Source organism: Solanum verrucosum, unplaced genomic scaffold (genome assembly GCF_900185275.1).
Source record: "Solanum verrucosum unplaced genomic scaffold, falcon-dt-bn FXZP01000182.1, whole genome shotgun sequence".
Taxonomy (NCBI): domain Eukaryota; kingdom Viridiplantae; phylum Streptophyta; class Magnoliopsida; order Solanales; family Solanaceae; genus Solanum; species Solanum verrucosum.
Genome location: NW_026020378.1, coordinates 1,268,786 through 1,289,463, shown reverse-complemented (window position 1 = coordinate 1,289,463; position 20,678 = coordinate 1,268,786). Strand labels below are relative to the sequence as shown.

At 36.1% G+C, this 20,678-nt stretch overlaps 1 pseudogene; it reads right to left on the bottom strand.

Moving 5' to 3' along the window:
• Positions 1–577: 577 nt before the first annotated feature.
• LOC125838825 (probable indole-3-pyruvate monooxygenase YUCCA10) lies at positions 578–6,007 on the bottom strand (annotated as a pseudogene).
• Positions 6,008–20,678: the final 14,671 nt, after the last annotated feature.

Here is a 20,678-nt window from a genome sequence, read left to right as displayed (position 1 = left end):
AAATTTACTTTGCCTGATCCAAAAAAGAAAGGACAAAAGAAAAAACATGATTTGGTTTTAGCACTTTTGATTCATATTGAGAATAGTAAAGGAAAATCGAAATAGCTTCTCTTTCATGTTAGGATTCTGTATTATATATATGCTTGTATTATATATGTGTTGTAATAGTCAAATGTAATAGTTGAATGAAAAACAAATTCTCGAGAAGCAATTCTCTCTCTCTAATAGTTGAAGTGTGTGTAAGTTGGTTCCCATGCCATCATTATAAAATAAAAGAAAATGAAATCAACAAAGAAAAACAATCAAGCTGAAAAGATCTATCAAATTTCTATGACAATATAAACTAGATTCCAACAAAAAGAGACAAAAACAAACAAGGTGTTTCAAGGTTCTAGCTGACATTAACAACTAGTAACAAGTCAAGCCCAGTGTATAAAATATCTTGCATTCACGCAAAGCCTCGAGAATTTAACAACATAGTAAAAAACATCTTGATGCATAAAGTATCTTGCGTTCACACATGGTCCAATAAATTTTCTTACCGACATAGTTCGTAATAATAATTAATAATAAAAGTCTAGATTTTGTCTCCTTTGACAGTTTTAATATTATCGGTAATAGCTATAGCATCCATTGAAATACCCACAATGCCTTTTTTTGAAAATCTAGCAGCGTATAGCCCATTCTCTCCTTTCCAATTTACCAACGTTCCATCTTCAAGGAATATTGAGTTATAATCCTGCATACAAAAGAAAAAAAATTGTACATTATTTGAGACAATGATAGTAAACTTAACAGTAAGTGAAATTAGTAACTAGGAAAACTTACCGAGAAAAACTTATTCGCACAAGTGAAACAATTTCAAGATTCAAAATTATAATTAAAAAAAGAATATAGTGATAATTTGCAAAACGTACCTTTAGATATTTGGTAGCAACATTCTTGTATCCAGTAGCAAAAATGATTGCATCAAATTGATGTTCATCTCCATTGTCAAACACTGTTGTATGTTCCTTTATTTTCGATATTTCAGGAAGTACCTAATTAACAATTCACCAAAAGTTATTTCACAAAATAATCAAAGTGTTATTTCCTTTTTTTATAATAGATTATTAATGCACATTAGATGAACTTTTTATACAAATTTACTGTTTTAGCCAAAATTACTGAATTCTACCGATTTCGTAATTATAACAGTCACATTGTTGCCCATGATAATAAACATGTATTTTTACACTTCTTCATTAAATACTACTATTAGGTTCTTGTTAGTAATCAAATTTGAACTCGTGATGTGCGCCTAACCATACATCACATGCTATACTTTTTACTATCAGATCAAAGCCCTCGGAGAAACTAAAACCATCTGCTTTCACATAATATTTCTCAAAATAGAATGAAATAAAATAAAGATAGTATCATACCTTTATATGTCCAAGTTTAATCTTGTCAATGGCACCAACATCAATTACTGGGGATCTACCTTTTGATATTTTAACAGAAATTGGGCCTTCTTCTAGTTGTGGTATTCCTAATTCTGCCAAATTTTCAAATTTAAATTTTACATACTTTGTAATTACAGTATCAACCAAAGATACTGGTAAATATTTTAGCATTAACATTGCAGTATGCACCATCTCCCTTGTTAGAACATGAATCTGCAAAAACATTAGGATAAAATATATTAAAACCTTAATAATTGACAACCATATTTATCAAAAATATAATTGGTTGTGCATGTGAAAAACTTGCATCATCTAACTATAAAAAAATTATAGAACTTTGGAAGAACATCATGAAACATATTTACGATAAGTTTCATGTTGTGATGATATTAAGAAGAAGTACAAAACTAGGTCAATTATAAGGTAATTGCATATAAATTTTCATGGTAAACATTAAGAGTAACCACATAAAATTATAAACGTTAAACTATGTATGTTGTTAGTGCAAACTATTTACGTTTTAAATATTTGTATTAATTGATGGAAATGACGAAGATGTAGAAAACGTGTGTATACGTAATAACTAAATATAATTTTTTCTTCGAATGAAATATACATATTTGGTAGAATAAATCCGAAACCAAGTTGATGACAACAATGATTTCATCAAACATAAATTGGTGCTCTAATATTTGTGAAAAAATGATTGTCGAACTAATTAGCAAAATATAAATTATTTCAAAATAAGTAGAACGTTATAACTTGGTCAAATAGGTTATCATGTCATTAATCCAATGACGAAGGTTTAGAGATACTCTTTTAACCATTATGACGAATATTAGATGATGTAATTACATAAAATGAGACTTTTGATCATTATGTAACAATGGATTTAATGAAACAATACAACAAAATTTAAGCAACAGTCAAAACATATATTATATTAAATATAACAACACAAATAGGTAACAACCATCCAAACAACTTGAAAAAGTAGGTGTATCATTAGCCTTAAGTTTGTGGCATATTAAGAAAATTGAGAATTATCATTACCAAACAAGGATAATGAATTTGACTCGACTTTCCGCTTCTCACAATTACTCTCCACACCTTCAGGCATTAGACGCCAAGTGGTAATGCATTTTCTTATTTCTTTAATAATAGAGTTGAGTTTTATGACAATTATTTTTTGGACATTTTCTAAGAAAAGTAGAAAATACTATAATAACATTTGTGCATTTCATTCTTTTCGATCTTCTCTTTGACAGTTTTTTGTGAGGTCGCATCGAGAGTCTGTTTTTACAATATAAGATATCTCCATAGATCACATTGGAGTATTTGAAGCTTCTTTGGCAACTGTGAAGTCACTAGAAGAATTACTACCATTCTTTTTTTTTTTGCGTTGTATACATTTCTTTGGTTCTCACGCTAAAGCAATTGTAGCAAGTAGGAGAAGAATGTCGGCACATTCCATTTGTGGAAGAAAGCAAGTACAACTTATGAATCGACAACTTTCATGCAACTGTTGTGCTCTTGCTTCCTACCTTGAAAATATTGCACGACATCCTAAAATTTAATCATTTATATGTGATTTCTTTTGCATTGCCTTCTCCGTGTTAAGCAAACAATGCACATGGCTAAATAACTCTATAAATATGGAGATGGAGAATGTAGGTAATCCATCAACTCCATAAATTAAGCTACATATCAAATTCCCTTCCTCTGAAAAATAATCCTATCGCACATGAGATTTCAATTGACTCCAAATAGGTAATCAGATTAATTTCAACGAAATAAGTTATAATAACTTTACAAATGATCGTAGGTGATTGATGTAGAGTTAGGGGTTCCATCTCTTAAGTATACCTTTCCAGAGTATAACATGGTGGAAAACCTATTGGCTAAGGGGAGAGGGGGCGACAATCCCTTCTTTATTTGCCAAAGAACTTACTAGTTAAGCTAGATAAATTAGGATCTACTTTCACAGGATAACTTAGGACCTTCATACCCAATTAACAGGCATATATGTCCTTGATTATTTCTTTGACTTTTCATGCCACCTTCCACTTGTATATATAAATCGTGTTTAAGAACTAATCTTTGTAGTCATATAAGAAGTTGAGGCAAATTAAGATCACTTAGTCAATCTCTAATATGATATTTTCTATATGTAGAAGCTTTTGTAAAATAACTTACCTAATAATGACTTTGTGTATCAACATAGTCTCAAAAAGGTACTATTGCAACGTCACCAACATTGTGACTTTGCATCACCTCTTTAGAGAAATTGTTGTTGCAAAACATGTACAAAATTTCTTCCACAACACGAGGGGTCGTTTGATTACAAGGATAAAGGATTTGAAGGACATATACAACTAATGCCATGAAAACCAAAATTAAAACATGTATCAAATTGGCACCCTTCATGACTTGGACAGTCGATATCTCTGTGTTTTTTGGGAAATGCATGCACGCATGCACAATCACCATTTTCCCCTTCAATCGGTTATTGTTGTATATTTCTTGAACTAACATCAATAGAAATTTATATCTCACATCATGCCTTGTCCTATGAGTATATCTAAGGTTCAATCTACATGGGGCATACCACTTTCTTCATAGGGGTCAATTGGTTTTGCGAGTCTTTTTGTCCCCCATAGAGAAGAGATTGAAAGTCTAGGTCCCTAGATCACTCTACTTTGCAACTTGAATTGATTGGTATATACTTATATTTAGTAAATAAATAAAATCCTTCTCACTGTATATTCCTCTACTAGTTGAATCATCAACTTTTTCGCTCCTCTCTCCTTCTTTAAGACTAATAATCACGTCTTTCTTTACATAAGTAGAGAGATAATTCAAATTTGGATGAAACCTTCATTCATGAGCGCAACATTCATTATCGTCCATATATAGGCCTTCTCATTTGGACAGACTTGGTTCTACGCAATTCATCTTTCTCCCAATGGAGAAAATGTTTTTAAATTGACACATTAAAATAGTATTCAAAAACATAGATTAAAGTTGGCAAGTGAAATTAGCAAGGATTCTTAAACAAGAAATATATACAGGTTAATGCAGGATAGGTTAAATTAAATAAGGAATTTATGTTTCATATACAATTAGTGTAAATAATTTTTTATACTATCATTTATCAAGTTATCTAATTGATATCTTAACCAAGTTTCTTACAAAATATGAGATTCGAAGTCTTAAAAAATAAATTTTTTTATCTATATAACATGTGAAAATGACTATATAAAAAATTGTTAATTTGACAAACTATTTTACTTATAAGAGAAGAGGAACCCTAGTTCTTTTTCTTCAAACTCAGTTCCTCAAAAGAAAAAAAAAAGTTGTTTAAACAAATTAAATATATATGTTTGGTTGTTTATACTAAACAACTCGTCACCTCTTCAAAACATACCTTTTTTTTCTCACGGTATAAAATATTCGATGAGAAAGCGAATGTGAATTTGAAATTTATAATTTTGTGCTATTTAGAAATGGAATAAAAATATTTTTCTATGTTTTCGAAAAATTTTAACATCTATCCCAAATTTTTAGTAATTACGATAATCCAACTTCATATTTCGTAATTACTTTCAGAACAACCAAAGTTCCCTTTTTAAAGAAAAAACAAACTAAAAGGGCTATTTCCCCCAAATGTCCTCCATTGACAACAGTAGCCAATAAATTGTCCCATTGTTGATGGTCAAGAAACTCACACTCATTCTCTTGATGAATAGAGTTACAACATAACATGTGCTAGTAAAAAGTAACAAGTACCAAAATAAAAAAAATTAAGACACCGACTAAACTAACCAAACACCACCAATATCGATTAAAAATAATCAACAAACACAAATCTACATGCATACAAACAAAAAAATAAAGAAGTAAAGACAAGGTATAGAGACATATAGAGAGACTTACTGAGCTTCTAACAACAATTGATGCGTGACTTTCATAATTTGAAAGATCAAACGCTATTTCCATTCCAAAGTTTCCTAATCCAACAACCAATACATTTTTTCCTTCATATATTTTCCCGGATTTATAGTCACTTGAATGAATTATTTCTCCTTGGAAATTTTCAATCCCTACCACCTTTGAAATATAACCTTCGTTATTTTCTCCCGTATCCCAAATCAAGTAGTCACAAGCATACACTTCCAGATCTCCACTAGCCAAATCTCTTGATTTGACGTTCCATTTATTCTCCTCATTATTGAAAAACGCCAATTCAACACAAGTTTGAAATTTTGATTTGACACTGAAATGCTCGACATACTTGTCTAAGTATTGAATAAACTCATTTTTGATAAATATTTTGGGGTTGAAGTTGTATGTGGCATAAAGGGTAATGAACAAAAACCCTTAACTAAATGTAAGTTAGGTCTATCGTAGGTCTTTTTCTTCCACAAATAAGCACAACAGTCCTCCTTTTCTAATACAACATTTTTTCTATTGAACTTGTTTAAACAAGCTGAAACTGCTATCCTTGATGTACCGGCTCTAACTACAACAACTTCAACTTCCTGCTTCGAGAAATTCACCATTGCAAAATTTTCAGAAAGTTAAAGAGAGTTTTTTTTAGTATTGTTGAAATAAAACTGCAACAAGAGTTCAAGAAAGGGGAATTTAGCCAATGAGGTATGTATATATAGTCTTCAAATGAGATTTATTATGTTTTGCCTTTTTAAAAAAAGTAATGGAGAATAATGTTACAATTAGAAGCATATTAGTTTGGAAGTAAGACTTAGATTTGTCATTTAGTGTTATGAATGCTTATAATTTCATCTATTATTTGTTTTATATGAAGACACTATTGCTTTGTGTCTTCACTCATGTTCATGGTATTTAATATATTTATTCTCGTAGTTTCATTTTATATGATGACAATTAGATGTGAAGCTTAAAAAAAGAAAGAAATATTTTTAGAACTTTTTTCATTGTAAATTATATGTAGTGCCATATTGGCTCAAGGGTGGTTAGTCGTCAAACACCTTTCATCAAAAAAATTGGTTGTCATCAGTCAAATTATATTAGTTCATACATATATTAAATCTTAAATATCCTTTACAAAAGTCTTAGATGCATCACTGGCTATAAGAATGTACGTCATAATTAAAGGTTAAATGAAGAGTTTAAGTAGTATAAGAAGTTCCATTCATTTTCAACAGATTAAAAGGAAAATAGTGTCGTGTTTAATTAACGGAGTTGGAGTTGGCCGATATGTATGTTTTTTTTTTTGAGTATAAGAAATACTTTTTTTCTTCAGAATTTGTGTTTTTGCAACAAAATCTGAGTTCAATTTTCTCAATTCTTTGATAGAAGTAAACACATTTAATTGAAAGTTATTTTTAGCTTAAGCTAAAACGTGAAGAATACATTTTGCTATAAATGAACTTTCCAGATTCAAAAAGAGATTTACAACAATTAATTAAATTTGACTAAATTTAAATTACAACATGATTGAATTTGACTAAATTTAAATGACAGCAATTTAATTGAATTTGACTAAATTTAAATTACAACAATTTAATTGAATTTGACTAAATTTAAATTACAACAATTTTATTGAATTTGACTAAATTTAAATTACAACAATTTTATTGAATTTGACTAAATTTAAATTACAACAATTTTATTGTATTTCACTGGAAAACAATAATTTAATTGAATTTGACTAAATTACAACAATTTAATTGAATTTGACTAAAGTTTATTGATGGTCTGAACCCAAAGCATACGTTTTGTCTTGGGATAAGGCACAAGTACCCCCCTAGACTATGACCGAAATCCCAGAGACACACCATAATTATTCTAAGGTTCTATTACCCCCCCTAAACTGATTTTTTGTGTAATTTTGTACACTTTTTGACTTACGTGGCACACTCTGTGACTCCACCTAAGTGAGGCGTGTGGGAGATGTTTGGAGACCACGTACGCCAAAAAGGTGTACAAAATTATAAAAAAAATAAGTTCAGGGAGGGTTATAGGACATTAGTTTAGCTAAGGTGTATCTCTAGAATTTCGGTCATAGTCTAGGGGGAACTAGTGCCTTGTCCCTTTTGTCTTTTTATTTGTGTCTTAGACTTTTCAAATACATAGTTACTCAACTAATTAATAGTTATTAATTAATTATATCATAAAGTTATTTCACTGTTGAAAAAATAAGAATCAATAAAAAAAGATGATTTGATGATATAATTGTCACGACCTGAGCCTACACCCTAGGCAGGACTGACACTCGAGAATCATTGTTGGCCCCGACTGAACCCTTGGCCTGGCTTAACTCATAGCGAAAGACTTAAATAACATGAAAATAGTCTCAAAAAGGTAAACTCGTGGAATAACTTAGAATGTCTTAAAAGAACATTCAACTAGCCAAGATGGCAACACAACATTCAACATAAGCCAATAACACGATAATGACAAATGAACTAACTAACTGTCTATGAAGCCTCTAAACTGTTAGGAATTTCGGGACAAGAACCCCAATCATCCTAACAACTGAAAGTACTAAAGCAACGAAATAGGGATCCTCCAGAAAGCAAAGAGGCTCACCAACTGACTCTAAGTGCTCGACTGGATCAACGAGGTGCTGGGAGTTGATCCTGGTTACCTGTATTTGCATCATAAAATGATGCAGGCCCAATGGCATCAGTACATTGAATATATGAGAATGCAAAGAGAATTCTAAACAATACATAAGTTGGAACTGGAATCTGAAAGAAGCACTTACCTCAACTTTACTCAAACTCATGGATACTCAACTCAAATGTAGAATTAAACAACATTAAAGATGTAGTTTATATGAAGCATTTAAAATAGTAAGAAACAACTCAATATACATATATAATAAAGTAATATAACTTTGTTGGGAGTTTCTCTAACCGACAACCATCACTATGAGTTATGTGATGATACAATGTCTCACCCACGCTGCCAGAACTGTCCTATAAGTTGCTGGGATATCGAACGTCTCAACTAAGTGGATCCACTAGTCTATGCTAAAAAGCACTAAGGAATCATCTAAAAAGTATGACCCTTTTCTACCCACTTTGGCTACATGGTTTAAGGAGACATTGAGTTGTTATGAACTCGTCCCCACATCGGTGCTAAATACTACTCCCAAAATACTCAGCTCATATGTTTAAAAACAAAAACTTTTTCTGTGGTTTGAGATAATTACTCAAAAACTATCTCAAAGGCTCTCTTGGAAATCAGTGTTTCCTCTCTTGTTTTGATGTGAAACATTTACTCTTTGGGAATACTTAGTTCCCATATACTCTTTTTGAATGAATGAACTTCCTTTGTTACTCTTACTTAACTCAAAACTCGAGTCTTAAAACAAGATCAAAACATTTGTAAAAGGCTTCTTGAAAGGACTCTAAGAACTTTCTAAACTTGGCTCTTAACTTTCCTTGAATTTGAATTTATGGATTCAAGGTTATGATTCATGTTTGTGGATGATTTCTAGGTGTTTAGAAGTCATTTGGAGTAGTTAGAATCAATAGGAAGTGTTAGTACGCTTTAGAAGGACTCAAACGGGCTAAACGACGAAAAATGGGTTGGGGCGAACGACCTTGGAGGACTACTGACGCGTCGCACCAGCCTTTAAGTTCAAAGAGCCATTTCTGGCACACTTCTGGCGCGCTGCCCCAGCCTTCCTGGCGCTATGGGGGCACGTCACGCCAACATCCCCCCAGGCAAAACTGACAAACTTTTCCTCTCATTTTCTGACCTTAATTCGATTCTTTTTCTCAATAACTCTTTAGATTCAGGTACCCAAAACATATACACAAGAATTTAACTCAAAACAACTCTAATAATCGACATTAAACTCTCAAGAACTCCTCAATCTTATTCCAAGTTCAAGAACACAACTCAAGAACATCAAATTCTCAATCTTTTAGGACAAAGTTACACTGAATTATTCATGTTTGGCGTGTGGGTGAACGAACCCAACGCTATGTGAAACTCACATACCTCGTAGGATCAAATCCTTGGCAAAATCCACAATCAATTCCTTAAGAAATCGATGAATCTAGACCTTTTTTTCTCCTTTCTCCTCTTGTGTTCTTTCTCTAAAAACCCTAGCGTGATTTTCAATTATGTAAAGTGAACCAGTTCAGTTTAGACCCCAATATAATTACCAAAAATGAATTTAATTAATTGGGTAGTGAAAAGACCATAATACCCTTCTAAAATCCTGTTTTGAATTTCCTTATCTAGACAAACCAACTTCATATGGACATATCTCTCTCATATGAACTCAGACTTGAGAAAACTCGGTGGCGTTGGATTCCTACAATATTTTGCAGCACACCTAACTAGTCACGCCCCGAGGCTACCCACTGGACGCGGACACGGGACCTAGGATCATGAGTAACTCAAGCTAACCCTGCTGGCATATCATAAGCAACTAAAGTAAACTGAAGCAATAAATACTGTGCGGAAGGTAAATCATATGATAATCTGAAATGATGGGGAATACCCATATACTATTTGAATAAATGAAAACTGAGAGTTTGAATACAAATGAAAAGTCAAACTCTAACACTATAACTGAATCTATATATGTCTCAAATAAGCCTTTAAATTGACTAGAAGTGTTGGGACATGCCCCAGCTAAATCTAGCAAAAACTAAAAACTAAAGACTAAAATGGAAATATAACATGTCAACCATTCTCAAAGAATGAGGACTCGTCACTGATGTTGCTGAATTGAAGATCGAGAACCAATCTATGCGTGATCTAACTGCTGAGAACCTGAATCTACATCACGAGAAGATGTAGCGCAGGGTATGCGTTAGTACTTGAAAGGTACTAAACATGCATGATAGAGTAAAGTTGAATAATAACATAACTGAACAAGCAATAAAACAATGATATAATCTGAACATGATAAGGATACTGGAAATACTGAACATGGCTAAACTGAATGCAATGACCAAGTTTATAACATGCTGAGACTGAATATTGAACTGTAACTGGTGACTTGGTTAGTGCAATAGAGTCTGACTAAACTGTAAGAGAGCTAGTAATAACCGACATAAAACCACATGAGCTAAATGTGGAGTCCGATGTATATGCCCCATCGAGAGGACCCAATATACCCTGCCAAAGGTATAGAGGCATGCTGGAGTGCTCACTAAAATGATGCCCACATAGGGGACTTACAACCTACGAGGCACGTAGTTCTGGGACTTGAGGGTGACTGACCCTAGTCCACTCATTATTAAGCTTCCCCCAATTGATAGTAAAATTAACATTTTATGACTAAAATTCTGTAATACTAGATAGCTCAAAATACTGACGTGTAACTGAGAATGCAACATTAATATACTAATAATAATGCATTCGAAAACTGAGGCATGTTTATATATAACTGAAACAACTGACCTAGCATGTGTAATTCATGAACTAAAACAACTACATAGCTAGGGTTTTGAGTTTATGCATGAATCTAGGCAAAAACGATACTACAACATGATAATATGATTTGGATCATTCTAACAGCTAAAACCCAACAATTTCTAACATTCAAGAAACCCTAGGTCTAGATAATATTAAGGTATTCAAGATTCTAACTGAAATCTAGGGACCTAAGGGGTGAAAGGAACCCACTAGTGAAATCCCACATACCTGGTGATGAATTCCTTGGAGAAATCTTTCGATTCGGGGCCAAAATTGATGAAGACTTACTACATTCTTGGACTACGGCTTGGTCGACTCTTTTTCCTTTTGCGTTATAATTTTTCTAAGTTTTTGGTGAATGATTTACTTAGGGTAGATTCTAGTTTAGTTATTGGGCTAAAACTAGCCAAAACTACGTAGTTTAGGGGTCCAACACATAAGAAAAAGACCAAATGACCCTGACTTAATATCTGTCGGGGTCACCGACAGATCATGGATCGACCGACTGTCTGTGCTGGTCAACCATCGATCGGTGACTGGGAGTGGAATTTGGGGTCTCAATCCACGGACCAGGACCACGGTCTGTGGCTTGGCCTACGATCTGTAGGTCCGACCGTGGGTCGATACTTGGTCAAATTTTTGGAAGGTTCTGGGTGAAGGGTCGCAGGCGGTGCACCACAAACCTGCTGAACGGACCATGGGTGGTGCCCGTCAGTGCCACCTGCAATTTCTGAAATCTATAATTTGGTAGTTATAGCATGTAGGGTGTTACTTTATCTCCCCCTTGGGAATATTTCTCCTCGAATGAATACTAAACTAGATGAAATGGAGGGAGAGAGTTGAAACCCCTACCACTAAACATTGGAAACTGATTTCTAACTGAACTAAGTCCCAAGAACAAGCAAATATGCTGAAAATGCAAGTACAAACTGAAGGAACATGATGCTAATACTGAAACTGTACATGAATGACTGAAAACCAAGAGAGGAACTATTACCTCAAGTTGGAATGGAATCGGAATGAAAAAGGTGTGGATATTTGGCCTTCATGGTTGCTTCTGCTTCCCAAGTAGCTCCCTCTACGGACTGACTCCTCCATTAAACCTTGACTGAAGTGACCTCTTTGTTTCTCAACCTTTGAACCTGACGATCAAGGATTTCAACTGGTACTTCATCATAAGTGAGGCTATCCTTCATAACCACACTTTCTAAAGGTACAATTGATGCTGGATCACCCACACACTTCTTCAACAACGAAATGTGAAAAACGGATGCACTACTGCTAGTTCTGTCGGCAACTCTAACTCATAAGCCACTTTACCAACCCTTTTCAAGATTTTGTAAGGGCCTACATATCTAGGACTAAGCTTCACTCTCTTACCAAATCTCATCACCTCCTTCATGGGCGACACTTTCACGAAAACCCAATCATCAACTTTGAACTCTAATTCCCTTATCCTTACATCTGCATATGACTTCTGGCAACTCTGGGCTGTCTTAAGTCTATCTCTAATGAGTTGCACTTTCTTCATAGCATCATGAACTGAATCAGGCCCTATCAAGGCTTTTTCACCTACTTCAAACCAACCAACTGGAGATCTGCATCTATGCCCATACAATGCCTCATGGGGGGCCATCTGAAGGCTGGAATGGTAACTATTATTGTAGGCGAACTCTATAAGAGGAAGGTGGTCATCCCAACTACCCTTGAGATCGATCACGCAAGCTCTGAACATGTCCTCTAAGGTATAAATGGTACGCTTCGCTTGGCCATCCATCTGCGGATGAAATGTTGTGCTAAGATTAACCTGAGTACCAAGACCCTTCTGAAATGAATGACTTCCAGAAATAAGGGGTAAACTAAGGACCTCTATCTGAGATGATAGACAAAGGAATCCCATGCAACCTGACTATCTCATTAATGTAAAGTTTGGCGTAGTCCTCCACCGAATATGTAGTTTTGTCAGCCAAAAAACATACAGACTTAGTAACTCTATCAACAATCACCCAAATGGAGTCATGATGTCTGCGAGTACGAGGTAAACCTGTGATGAAGTCCATGTTGATCACTTCCCACTTCCAAGTAGGAATGTTGATCTCTTGAGTCATACCTCCTGGTTTCTGAAGTTCTACATTCACTTGCTGGCAATTAGGGCACTTAGCCACAAAATTCGCTATATCCCTTTTCATACCATTCCACCAAAAGACTTCCCGTAGATCACAGTGCATCTTAGTGGTGCCTGGATGAATAGAATATCTAGAATTTTGGGATTCTGCAAGAATCTTCTGTCTCAACTCACCCATCTTAGGAACACCTAACCGACCCTGATAGCGAACTACACCATCTCCCCCATGGGAGAAAACCTCAACTCTCTACTGATGGACTGCACCCTTTAGTTAAAGTAATATCAAATCACTATCTTGCTTTTCCTTAACCTCCACTACCAATGAAGATTCTGACCCATTCTGAACTATTACACCACCAGATGATATGCTCATAAGAAGAACTCTTAAGCGAGCAAACATGTGAACATCCTTTGCTAGTTCCTTTCTTTGTTTCTCAACATGTGCTACACTACCCATAGATAGTCTGTTAAGAGCATCTTCTACTACATTGGCCTTACCAGGATGGTAATGCACACTCATATTATAATCCTTGAGGAACTCAAGCCATCTCCTCTGGCAAAGATTCAATTCTTTCTGGGTGAATACATATTGAATGCTCTTTTGGTCTGTGAACACATCAACATGGACACCATACAAGTGATGTCTCCAAATCTTAAGTGCAAACACCACTGCTAGCTCGAGGTCATGAGTCTGATGCATCACAATAGATAACGTAACCATCTGAATCCTTTGGTAGAGTCAAAACATGAGTTGTAGTCAACTTAGTTTTCAGTTCTGCAAAGCTTTTCTCATAATCATCTGACGACTAAAACTTGACTTTCTTCTGAGTCAACTTAGTTAATCGAGAGACTATGGATGAAAATCCTTCCACGAACCTTCTGTAATAACCCTCTAGACCCAAGAAACTTATCATATCTGTAGGAAAGGTAGGTCTGGGCCATTGTTTCATTGCTTCTATTTTCTCAGAATCCACTCGAATCCCTTCTCTAGTCACAATGTGACCAAGGAAAGCAACTGATTGCAACCAAAACTCACATTTGCTAAACTTAGCGAATAACTGGCGATCCTTGAGAGTTTGCAGGACAACCCTCAAATGGTTCGCATGTTCTTCTTCATTCCTAGAGTAAATGAGGATATCATCAATAAAGACGATAACGAACAAGTCCAAATACTGCCTGGACACTCTGTTCATCAAATCCATGAAAGCTGTAGGAGCATTGGTCAGTCCATATGACATAACTACAAATTCGTAATGACCATACCGAGTTCTGAAAGTTGTTTTCGTAATGTCACTATCTCTTACTCTAAGCTGATGATTACCGAATCTGAGGTCTATCTTTGAGAAATGACTAGCACCCTAAATTTGGTCAAACAAGTCATCAATCCTAGGGATGGGATACTTATTCTTGATTGTGACTTTGTTCAACTGCCTATAGTCAATGCACATCCTGAGAGAACCATCTTTCTTCTTCACAAACAACACCGGTGCACCCCATAGGTTAATACTGGGTCTGATGAAGCCCTTATCTAGAAGGTCTTTCAACTGCTCTTTTAATTCCTTAAGCTCAGCTGGAGCCATTCTATAAGGAGGAATAGAGATAGGCTGGGTATCTGGAAGAAGATAAATTCCAAAGTCGATTTCCCTTTCGTGAGAAACTCCAGAAAAATCTTCTGGAAACACTTCTGGAAATTCATTGACTACAGGAACTGACTCAAGAGTCGGGGTTTCAGAGCTTGAATCCTTAACTCAAACTAGATGATAGAGATAACTCTTAGAGATCATCTTTCTGGCCTTAAGGAAAGAAACGAATTGACCCATAGGTGCTAAGCTACTACCCTTCCATTCTAAGATTGGTTCGTCTGGAAACTGAAAATGAACAATCCTAGTTCTACAATTGACTGAGGCATAACAGGAATGTAACCAATCCATGCCTAGAATGATATCGAAGTCTACCATTTCTAACTCTACAAGATCTGCTGAGGTGACTTTCTGGGAGACTGTGACAAGGCAATTTTTGTATACCTATCTAGCTATAACTGGGCCACCGACTGGAGTAGAGACTGAGAAGGGTTCTGAAAGAGTTTCTAGACTAACATTAAAGTTGACTGCTATATAAGGAGTTACAAAGGAAAAAATAGCCCTTGGATCTAATAAAGCATAAACATCTAAGTCAAAGACTCGTAATATACTAATGACTAAATTCGGAGAATCTTCCTGATCCTGGTGAGCCTGAAGAGCATACAACCTGTTGTGGTGCTGACTTTCACCTGTACCAGATGAGTTACCCTGTTGAGTCGGGCGATCTGCTGGTGGTGCTGAAGTTGTGGACTGAGCTCTATTATTATTGCCCCCTTGACCCTGTTTAGAAGGGAAATCTTTCAACTTGTGACCAGACTGAACACACCCAAAACATCTTTCCTTTCCTGCAAAGAACTCGTTCGGATGGTTCTTACCACACTTTGGACAAGTTGGGTAGGTTCTGGTGCCTGAAATACTACCTTGAGACTTAGAGCATGATACCCTACCTTGCTGATCATTTCAGAACTTGGAGGATGGAACACTAACTAATGAAGGTGCTGGAGCTTAAACTTCTGCTGAAACTGCGAGTTATTTCCACCACCCGATTTCTGTTGAGAATAGTCATAGTTGCCTGTCCTAGCCTTCTCGTACTCGCTGGCATGTTCCCTAAGCTTATCACCCTCAGCCTGCTGAGCATGAGTCATGAGCTAGAGATGTTCATGTCTTCTAGCAACATAGCATTCCTACATTCTGTCTTCACAAGGTTGGATACCCATAAAGAAACTTGTTCATTTGAGCCCTAGAATCGGCAACCATGTGAGCAGCATACTTGGAGAGTTGGGTGAACTTGAGTCCATACTCTTGGACTGACATGGAACCTTGCCTCAAATTCATAAACTCCTGAGCTCTTGCCTCCCTCAACTCCCTTGGGAAGAACCTATCCAAAAAGGTCTCACTAAAGCATTCCCAAGTGATATGAGCTGCATTTGAACACCTTCTCTCTTTCCACTAAGTATACCAGATGTGAGCTACATCCTTCAGCTGATAGGATGTCAACTCTACCCTATCATTATCTGTCACTTGTATTACTCCAAAGATCTTATTGACCTAATCTATGAAATTTTGGAGATCCTCACCCATTTGCGATCCTAAAAACTCAGGCGGATTCATCCTAACGAAGTCACGAAACCTGGCTGCCACTGATCCACCACCAGCATTTGCAGGAACTGGAGCCTGCTGGTTGTTTTGATTGGTCACACTCTGAGCCAAAAGTTGAATGGCGTTCCTAAATTATGCATTTGAAACTTCCTGATCTGGGACTGGAGGAGCTGCGTTAGCATTTCAAGCATTCACATTCCTTTCATAAGCTCTACAAGGAGGCATGATATGAAACACATAACGTCGAGTTAGAATGAGGAATTAGATTATACCTTACGCACAATAAGAGTAACAAAGAGAATGAACTTTTTCCTAACACACTTTGCAGCCTCCTTCTCATTAGATGTGGTGCACTTCAGACCCATGAAAAAGACTCTACTTAGTGCAGCTTTTCAGATATCCTAGGACACTTTAACCTAGTGCTCTGAAACAAAGTTTGTCACGCCCCGAGGCTACCCCCTGGATGTGGAGACGAGACCTAGGATCACGAGTGACCCCTAGCTAACCCTGTTGACATATCATAAGCAACTAAAGTTAACGGAAGCAATGAATACTGTGCGGAAGCTAAATCATATGATAATCTGAAATGATAGGGAATACCCATGTACTATCTAAATAAATGAAAACTGAGAGTTTGAATACAATTGAAAAGTCAAACTCTAACACTATGATTGAATATAACTATGTCTGAAATTAGCCTCTAAACTGACTAGAAGTGTTGACATGCCCCAGCTAAATCTAGCAAAAACTGAAAACTAAAGTCTAATGGAAATATAACATGTCAACTGTCCTCGAAGAATGAGGACTCACTACTGATATTGCTGAATTGAAGATCAAGAATCGATATATGCATGATCTAACTACTGAGGACCTGAACCTACATAACGAGAAGATGTAGCGCATGGTATGCATTAGTAATTGAAACGTACTAAACATGCATGATAGAGTAAAGTTGAATAATAACATAACTGAACAAGCAATAAAACAATGATATAATCTGAACATGATAAGGATACTGGAAATACTGAACATGGTTGAACTGAATGCAATGACCAAGGTTATAACATGCTGAGTCTGAATACTGAATTGTAATTGGTCACTTGGTCAGTGCAATACAGTCTGACTAAACTGTAAGGGAGCTACTAATAACCGACATAAAACCACATGAGCTAAATGTGAAGTCTGATGTATACGCCCCATCGAGAGGAACCAATATACCCTGCCAGAGGTATAGAGACATGCTGGCGTGATCACTAAATTGATGCCCACATAGGGGACTTACAACCTACGAGGCACGTAGTTTTGGGACTTGAGGGTGACTGACCCTAGTCCACTCGGTATTAAGCTTCTCCTAATTGATAGTGAAATTAACATTGTATGACTGAATTTCTGTAATACTGGATAGCTCTAAATATTGGTATGTAACTGAGAATGTAACATTAATATATTGATAATAATGCATTCAAAAACTGAGGCATGTTCATATATAACTGAAATAGCTGACCTAGCATGTGTAATTCATGAACTAAAAGAACTACATAGCTAGGATTCTGAGTTTATGCATGAATCTGGGCAAAAACAATACTACAACATGATAACATGATTTGTATTATTCTAACACCTAAAACCCAACAATTTCTGACATTCAAGAAACCCTAGGTCTAGATAATATTAAGGGAATCAAGATCCTGACTGAAATCTAGGGACCTAATGGGTGAAAGAAACCCACTAGTGAAATCCAACATACCTGGTGACAAATTCCACGAAGAAATATTTCAATTTTAGGGCTGAAATTGATGAAGACTTGCTGCGTTCTTGGACGAGGGCTTGGTCAACTCTTTCTCCTTATGCGTTATAATTTTTCTAAGTTTTTGGTGAATGATTTGCTTAGGGTAGATTCTAGTTTAGTTAATAGGCTAAAACTAACCAAAACTATGTAATTTAGGGGTTAAATGACGTAGTTTAGGGGTCCAACGCATAAGGAAAAGGCCAAATGACCTCTGACTTAAAAATTGTCGGGGTCACCGACAGACCGTGGATCGATCGACGGTTCGTGCTGGTCAACCGTCGATCGGCAACTGGGACTGGAAGCTGGGGCCTCCATCCACGGACCAGGATCACGTTCTGTGACTTGGCCTACGGTCCGTAGGTCCGGCCGTGGGTCGACACTTTGCCAAATTTTTGGAGGGTTCTTGGAGAAGGGTCGCAGGCGGTGCACCACGAACTGTGGGTCCTTCTACGGTCCGTGGGTGGTGCCCGTCAGTGCCACCTGCAACTCCTGAAATCTGCAATTTGGTAGTTCTAGCATGCGTGGTGTTACATAACTCATCCTGAGCTAGGAGTTATGGTCGTGTGAAATTGACCCAAATCTCATACTTAACATAACTTAGCCAAATTTCAGATTTTTCATTCTTTCCAAAAATGGCTCTTTCTAGTTCTAGATCTTTCACTTAGCGAGGTGTTACAATAATAATGATGAGCTGAGTGACCATATGATAAATCAATCCTCATATTTGTGTATGTTGGTAAAAGTATAAGTACGGTAAAAAAAAGGCATATCACATAAATATGCCATTTAACTTGGCCTTTACTCACATTTTTATGTCCTTTAACTTTGGATGTGCACAAGTAAATGCTTAAACTTATATAAAATTGAACAAATAGATGCATACGTCTTATGCAACATTCTATATTGTAATTTGCGTCCTACGTGGTGTCCTACATGTATAATGTCACATATGACTCATGTGTCAACTTGTTCAAACTCAAACAAGTTTAAGTTCCTACTTGTACATACCAAAGTTGGAGGACATAAATATAAAATGAGGCCAAGTTAAAAGACATATTTATGTATTATGCCAATAAAAATAATAAGAATAATTTTTCAAATCACGGCGCAAAATACCAACTATTTCTTAAGAAGATTCAAGTCATGCGATTACTCTATATCTTTAATTTATTTCTATCGACTTGAATAATCCTTAAGTTTTACGAAATATGTAGGATGAATATATACTTTTATTATCTAGGGCTGATGACATAATTTTTATACTGATAACTACAGTGTCTTAATGTCACGACCCGAGCCTACACCCTGAACGTTGCCAGCACTCGAGAACCATTGTTGGCCCTCAAGTGAACCTTCATCCTGGCTGACTATAAGCGGAATACTAACTCAAGTATACATGAGCATCAAATTGAAAGAAACATTTAAAAATAGTTTACCGAATCTAAAAACTTTGCTAAATATACTGAGTATGAAACATAAGTTTTAAATAAAATATCTGAAACCGAAAGACTCTCCCAAACTGTAAATCTATAAAGCCTCTACTGTATACAAGGATGAGTGTCGGGACAAGATCTGCGACTCCTCAAGAGAACTACTTGTAACAACTCATAAAACCTGGAGTCTTCCAGAAAGAAGGTCTTACTCGAAAGCATACGAGCAAATGAAGTGATCTCAACGGACTCTTATTGAGGATCCTAAGAACATGTATATGTATCATTAAAAGATATAGGTCGAATGACATTAGTAAATTGAATGTACGAGTATGTAATATATGTTTACATCGCTACTCTATTCAAATAGGACGAAACGTTGCGGTGACTCAAAAAATAATCAGTTAAATCAATTTTAAAAGAATTTTAAGAAAATAAGAATTTTAAAGGAGTCGTCATTCTGTTTACATCCCTATAGATATAGATTTATAAATAATAAATATTAACAAGTGTTTTCATGGAGTTCAAAGACCTCCGCCTAACAAAGAAAACAGAGGAAGAACCATAAAAATGAAAACAATGGTGGCCGGAGTTTGAACCCCTCCGGCCAGATCTGTAACATTTAAAAAACAAAAAAAATAAAATAGCAAAATAATAAAATATAGACTACAGTCTGATCGAGTTAGTTGTCACAGCTAGTGGAGCATCGGTGTTATGGAGCTTGGAGCTTGTTGGTTTGTCTTGTTGTTTCGAGCTCAAGGAAGTTGTTGTTGTTGTTCTTCGTCGTTTCGGCATGGTCACGAGCTCATGGTGTGGTACCTGAACAATAAAATAAAGTGCAATATTAACGGGGAATGGGACTGTTGGTCGTTTCCGGTGGAGAATCGTGGATGGTGAGTTGGCGTGAAAATGGTGGTTGTTTGCTGGTGGGTTAGGGTCGGAGAAGAAAGGGAAAATGGGGTCTGTTTGTGGGTCGGAAAAAGGGAGAGAAATGGAGGTCATTTGGGTCTGGTTTTGGCGTTGGAGATGGACTGGTCGGAGAAGAGAAAATTAAGGGAGGAAATGACTCTGTTTGGTTGGTTGTTCGCTGGAGAGAGCTGTTGGTTGTTGTTGTCGGTTGTTTTCAGGCGGCTGTTCGGTGGTGTGAACTGTTGTTGGTAGCTGGTGGGTTTTTCGGAGGTTGTTGTTAATGGTTGTTTCCAGTGGCTTTTGGTGCAGATGAGGGCAGTTTTGGAGAGCTGGTTGTGAGGGAGAATAGTGGGGTTGTTTAAGGGGTGGTGG